General features: G+C 53.0%; 1 pseudogene; it reads right to left on the bottom strand.

Annotated features, from left to right (window-relative positions):
- Positions 1–1,449: 1,449 nt before the first annotated feature.
- LOC121861314 lies at positions 1,450–3,315 on the bottom strand (annotated as a pseudogene).
- Positions 3,316–6,362: the final 3,047 nt, after the last annotated feature.

Genomic DNA, 6,362 nt, shown 5'->3' with positions numbered 1-6,362 from the left:
CAGCAGAACATCTCTCGCAGAGTCATATACACACACAGTTTTAATGCATATACGCTCGTGTTCCGCCCTTACTCGGCCGCACCTTTGCCGCTTAAACTTTGACCTCTTTCCCCGTTCCCGCATGCCACAGCAGTGGCACTTGTTTATCCGGAGAAAGAGAGCGAGAGTCGCAGTATTAATTGGCGTGAGCGGCCTTTCTGGCTGCAGAACTAGTGCTCTATCCCGGCGAGCGCCGTTATGAGGCGCAACACCGTCTTTAACGCGTTTAGAGAGAACTCCCCCTGCCTCCCTCCCAGTCATGAGATAGACGTGGACTCGTGGCGAACTCTCAAAGAGAACGCCCACACCGCGTCTGACCGTGGGAGAGGGTGGAGGAGCGCGTGAGGAAGAGCACGGCGTCACCCAAGCATTCTCATCTCTCTGCCTGCACCACTACATGGTAGACTGCGGGCCCAGGCGCACTCATCAATTTAGGCTCCACTGCAATGCATGCCAAGCACTCTTTTCGAGGTGATAGACGAAATTCCGGCGGGGCTTACTTAAAAGATATCCGACCCGGTTTCGTTTCCTCTTCGTGGGATGGAGTGCCTCTTAGAACATGTGCAGCATCAGCCATGAGCGGCCGACGGCTATTCGTGTCTCTGTGGACAGCAGGCAAAAGAGCGCCGCCTCCAGTTATTTGCGAGGGCGACAACTGTCGCTTTGTTGTGGTTGAATGTGGGTGCGCCAAGTCCATGGACTTGCTAGTGATAGGCTTGCTTGTTTTTAAGGGCACGCCTCGCGCAAGGCGCGGGCGATTAAACCCCAAGGCGGAAGCTCGGTTCGGGTTACCCTCGTGTCGGGGAGACAGTCAGCAGGCACCGAACTCGCAGTAACCGATGGATGTATATTTCCGACCTTTAGAGGAGTGGCGGCGATAAGCCTATATGTATGCTGCTGCTGCAATATGTCTAACTTGTCGATGTATCTACATTCTTGGTGATTCACATATACCGACACGTAGTTTGCTGCGGTCTTACCGACCCACGAGCCAGAAAGTGATCCCCGTTAAGAGTTGTGTATTTGCCATTTGGTCTTATGACTAACAATACAGGCCGAGTCCCCAAATGAAAAGGGTTTGACAGACATAGCCCAAGTTTGTAGCTCGCTTCTACGGGACGACTTGTTGTTGTTTTTTGACACTTGAATTTCACTCTTTTTGGGTCAAGAGGCTTATTCGCCGGTAGTAAGGAACGGACGGGCAGCCGTCCAAAGCCCCGTCCGTCCTCCTCCTCCGGTCTTCGCGCTCTCGCCCGAGTGTGGTCCACCTACAGCGTGGTGGTACCTATTTTGGTGCGGGGGCCGGGATTGTCCTCTTTCGCTGCTGGAGTTGCCAGAGCAGAGCCCGAGACCGCCCAAATCAGGAGAGTAGTAGTAGTTTTAAGAGCGCCCCGTTCTCTTTCTCTCTGTTAATGATCCTTCCGCAGGTTCACCTACGGAAACCTTGTTACGACTTTTACTTCCTCTAAATGATCAAGTTTGGACATCTTTCCGTCAGCTCGAGGCGACGACCCCAGAAAACCCTCGCGGGCAACGGGGCCGACAATCCAAGAGCGCCAGTCCGAAGGACTCACTAAATCATTCAATCGGTAGTAGCGACGGGCGGTGTGTACAAAGGGCAGGGACGTAGTCAGCGCAAGCTGATGACTTGCACTTACTGGGAATTCCTCGTTCATGGGAAACAATTGCAAGCCCCAATCCCTATCAAGAAAGGCTTTGAACGGGTTACCCGCTCCTCTCGGAGGGGGAAAACTCGTTGATCCCTTCAGTGTAGCGCGCGTGCGGCCCAGAACATCTAAGGGCATCACAGACCTGTTATTGCTCAATCTCGTGCGGCTAGAATTGCCGCTTATCCCTCTAAGAAGAAGTTGCGAACTGGACACCATTTTCTGGAGATCCGTCGACTACTTAGTAGGCCAGAGTCTCGTTCGTTATCGGAATTAACCAGACAAATCGCTCCACCAACTAAGAACGGCCATGCACCACCACCCACCGAATCGAGAAAGAGCCCTCAATCTGTCAATCCTTCCGGTGTCTGGGCCTGGTGAGGTTTCCCGTGTTGAGTCAAATTAAGCCGCAGGCTCCACTCCTGGTGGTGCCCTTCCGTCAATTCCTTTAAGTTTCAGCTTTGCAACCATACTTCCCCCGGAACCCAAAGACTTTGGTTTCCCGGAAGCTGCCCGCCGGGTCATGGGAATAACGCCGGCGGATCGCTAGTTGGCATCGTTTATGGTTAGAACTAGGGCGGTATCTGATCGCCTTCGAACCTCTAACTTTGCTCTGATTAATGAAAACATCCTGGCAAATGCTTTCGCAGTAGTTTCGTCTTGCGACGGTCCAAGAATTTCACCCCTTAGCGTCGCAATACGAATGCCCTCAGCCTGTTCCGATTAGTCATTACCTCCGTCTGAAACTCAACAAAACAGAACCGAGGTCCTATTCCATTATTCCATGCATCACCATTCGCCATTCAAATAGCCTGCCTGGAGCACCTAATTTTTCAAAGTAAACTCCTCCGGCCACCTGGGACACTCGACAAAGAGCATCCCGTGCGAGCCGGCGGGCGGCTGTTCGGAGCGGTGACAGTAAACACCGGCGGTGCACCGCCAGTCCGGAACTGAGATCCAACTACGAGCTTTTTAACCGGGCAACAACTTTAATATACGCTATTGAGCTGGAATTACCGCGGCTGCTGGCACCAGACTTGTCTCCAATGGATACTGTTAAAAGGATTTAAAGTGCGCCCATTCCGATTGCGAGGCCTCGGATGAGACTCTCACATCGTTATTTTTCGTCACTACCTCCCCGTGCCGGGAGTGGGTAATTTGCGTGCCTGCTGCCTTCCTTAGATGTGGTAGCCGTTTCTCAGGCTCCCTCTCCGGAATCGAACCCTGATTCCCCGTTACCCGTTATAGCCATTGCAGGCGCATAACCTACAATCGAAAGCTGATAAGGCAGACACTTGAAAGAAGCGGCGCCGGTGCGGAGACCGTGCGCTCAGCCCGAAGTTATTCAGATTCACCACAGGTGGGTTACGGACCGGGGCCCGACCAGTTTTGAACTAATAAAAGCGCTCTTCCCTTGCGGTCAGAGACCAATTGCATGTATTAGCTCTAGAATTGCCACAGTTATCCAAGTAAGTGGGTTTACAGATCCAATGAAACATAGCTGATTTAATGAGCCATTCGCGGTTTCGCCTTAAATCGGCTTGTACTTACACATGCATGGCTTAATCTTTGAGACAAGCATATGACTACTGGCAGGATCAACCAGGTAGCTGCTGCTGTTGGCGGCGCCTATCACGGCGGCCAAAATAGTGAGATTGAGAGAGGCAGAAGACATTGGGCGAGGGACCGCACGTTGGCCTTAGAGAAATAGCAAACCAGATGATCAGATCTAACTGCACCTTCTCTTGCTATCCTCGGCGCCGGCAGCGCCACCGTGTGTGCCAATCTCCTCCCTTATCCGCTCCTCTTTGCCCCAGCTCCAGCGAGGCAGCCGACATTGGGCGAGGGACCGCACGTTGGCGAATCTCCTCCCTTATCCGCTCCTCTTCTCTTCTCTTCTCTTCTCTTTGCCCCAGCGAGGCAGAAGACATTGGGCGAGGGACCGCACGTTGGCCTTAGAGAAATAGCAAACCAGATGATCAGATCAAACTGCACCTTCTCTCGCTATCCTCGGCGCCGGCAGCGCCACCGTGTGTGCCAATCTCCTCCCTTATCCTCTCCTCTTCTCTTTGCCCCAGCGAGGCAGCCGACATTGGGCGAGGGACCGCACGTTGGCCTTAGAGAAATAGCAAACCAGATGATCAGATCAAACTGCACCTTCTCTTGCTATCCTCGGCGCCGGCAGTGCCACCGTGTGTGCCAATCTCCTCCCTTATCCGCTCCTCTCCTCTTTACCCAGCTCCAGCGAGGCAGCCGACATTGGGCGAGGGACCGCACGTTGGCCAATCTCCTCCCTTATCCGCTCCTCTTCTCTTCTCTTTGCCCCAGCGAGGCATAAGACATTGGGCGAGGGACCGCACATTGGCCCATCTCCTCCTCTCTCTCTTTCTCTTACTGTTTGTGGGGACGTGGGCTCATGAGCGCCATCGTCGCCCAATATTGGTTAGGTTGTGTATTTCACGGGTGGGAACCGCCATCATCGTTGTTAGGTGATGGGGTAACCCAACGTGTGCTTTGACGAGTTTTTGCTGCTAAACTCTCTTTTTAGTATACTCGGCTCCCAGACTGCGCCCTGGTCGTGTTGAACCATGAGCGTTGTCTATGCACATTTAGGGTAGCCGTTTGCGCGTGGAATAGTGCAATGAATCTCGGTCAAGAGACGGTTGGGCGCTGCATTGAAGGCCGGCACAGACGCGAAGACGGGGTGATCAGCCAACGCAAGTCCGCTAAGTTGGGCAGACAGCAAGGCGAAGGGGAGCCCCGTTCCGGACTGAAAGGCTGCAGCATATGCTGTGACGGAAACTAGTAGGGTGGCGACGTGTGCGCCGAGAGAGAGAGACGGAGTAAATAATGTCCAAACGGAAGAGAGACCTGGCAAGTGTAATTGATAGAGCGCGAGCCTACTCGCCATAAGCCCGCTCCACTGCCATTCCTCTGATCCAATGAGACTAAAATCTCTCTCTCCTTCTGCTCCAGCCATTGCAGGGCAGGGAAGCGACGGCAATTTTGGTTGTTGTTTTTGAATGCCGCGCTTGGCTTCGCAGAGGCGCCGAAGCGCTCCGCTGGGGGGCGGAAGATATTTCACACCGAATATGTGTGTGAAGGCACCCTCTCCCCTTAATATAGTGAAATAGTGCAATCCAGCATACAAGGTCGGACGATAGGACATTCACCGTACCGCACCTCGAGAGTGGATGTTGGGTAAGGTTAAAACCGGACTGTTCGCAGACAGCCGAATAACCCGGTTCCGAACTAATTGGTGGATGCAACATCATGATGATGCTGCTGCTGCTGTCGCGGAAACCGCAGTGGCGACGTGAGAGAGTAATAATGTTCAATAGGGAGAGCGACCTGGCTAGTGTAATTGATAGATCGCGAGCCTACTCGCCATTAGCCCGCTCCACTGCCATTCCTCTGACCCAATGAGACTATTCTCTCTCTCGCTCTCCTTCTGCTCCAGCCATTGCAGGGCAGGGAGAGGAAATCGACGGCAATTTTGGTTGTTGTTTTTGAATGCTGCGTTTTGCTTCGCAGAGGCGCCGAAGCGCTCCGCTGGGGGGCGGAAGATATTTCACATCGAATATGTGTGTGAAGGCACCCTCTCCCCTTAATATAGTGAAATAGTGCAATCCAGCATACAAGAGCGGACGATAGGACAGTCACCGTACCGCACCTCGAGAGTGGAAGTTGTTTGATCGTTTGTTAGGCAAGGTTAAAACCTGACTGTTCGCGAACAGCCGAATAACCCGGTTCCGGACTTACAATAGACGCAACATCATGATGCTGTTGCTGTCGCGGAAACCGTGGTGGCGACGTGCGCGCCGAGAGAGTAATAATGTTCAATTGGGAGACAGACCTGGCTAGTGAAATTCATAGATCGCGCTCCACTGCCATTCCTCTGACCCCATGAGACTATTTTCTCTCTCTCTTCTTCTGCTGCTGCTGCTGCTCCAGCCATTGCAGGGCAGGGAAGGGAAAGCGACGGCAACTTTGGTTGTTGTTTTTGGAATGCCGCGGGCTTTGTTTCCGCAGAGGCGCTGGCGCTCCGCTGGGGGCGGTGGAAGATATTCCACACCGAATAGGTGTGTGAAGGCACCCTCTCCCCTTAATATAGTGAAATAGTGCAATCCAGGCATACAAGAGCGGACGATAGGACAGTCACCGTACCGCACCTGAGAGTGGGAAGTTGTTTGATCGTTTGTTAGGCAGGCAAGAACCCGACTGTTCGCGAACAGCCGAATAACCCGGTTCCGGATCTTTACAATAGACGCAACATTCATGATGCTGTTGCTGTCGCGGAAACCGGGGAAAAGGGATGTGTGCGCCGAGAGAGTAATAATGTTCAATTGGGAGACAGACCTGGCTAGTGAAATTCATAGACTGCGCCCACTGCCATTCCTCTGATCCAATGAGACTAAAATCTCTCTCCTTCTGCTCCAGCCATTGCAGGGCAGGGAAGCGACGGCAACTTTGGTTGTTGTTTTTGAATGCTGCGCTTGCTTCTGCAGAGGGTGCCGAAGTGCCCGGGCTGGGGGCGGAAGATATTCCACACCGAATAGGTGTGTGAAGGCGTACCTCTCCTTAATATAGTGAAATAGTAATCCAGCATACAAGAGCGGACGATAGGACAGTCACCGTACCGCACCTCGAGAGTGG

This window comes from Homarus americanus, unplaced genomic scaffold (genome assembly GCF_018991925.1).
Source record: "Homarus americanus isolate GMGI-L3 unplaced genomic scaffold, GMGI_Hamer_2.0 scaffold56275, whole genome shotgun sequence".
Classification (NCBI taxonomy): Eukaryota; Metazoa; Arthropoda; class Malacostraca; order Decapoda; family Nephropidae; genus Homarus; species Homarus americanus.
The sequence above is the reverse complement of the archived record's forward strand: the minus strand, read 5'-3'. Positions and strand labels throughout refer to the sequence as shown.